This window comes from Gadus morhua, chromosome 8 (genome assembly GCF_902167405.1).
Source record: "Gadus morhua chromosome 8, gadMor3.0, whole genome shotgun sequence".
Lineage (NCBI taxonomy): Eukaryota > Metazoa > Chordata > Actinopteri > Gadiformes > Gadidae > Gadus > Gadus morhua.
The window spans coordinates 17710711-17711253 of NC_044055.1; positions in this window are offsets into that span (position 1 = coordinate 17710711).

Sequence of the window (543 nt, forward strand, 5' to 3'; positions counted from 1 at the left end):
GACTAGATCAAGTGTCAAACTCTCCCAGACAGCCGATGAGATTATAGAGAGAGCTGGTGCATTAGGTGCAGATGCATCACAAAGCACATCAGTCTCTCTCTCTCTCTCCTCTCCTCTTCCGGCTCTGCGCTTCAAACTCTCCCTCTCTCCATCGACGTCTCTTTCTAACAGCCAATGGCAGGCTGCCAGCTGAAGGACCCTGGCCAATCAGAGACTCTCAGCGTGTTCCCAGAGCCTGAGCTTGGACTGGGATGGTTTGAAACATTGCGATCGCAATTGCCTCGGGAAAAACGTGGACGGCGTTCTGCTGGATGTTCTTAGGTGATTGTGTGCAGTCCTCGAACAATATCCATGGAAGACCCTTGGTCTATTATCTTGTAATGGATGTCTGTTCTTTATTTGGTTCATAAAGTCCTGGAAGTGAACGACAATGGACCTATTTGAGGAAGTAGGGATATGTGCACAAGATAGTTCATTCAGTAGGAAACGTCCCGCTACGTAGCACAGGAAGGTGAAATCCAGGTGTGTGCATCTTTTTTTCAG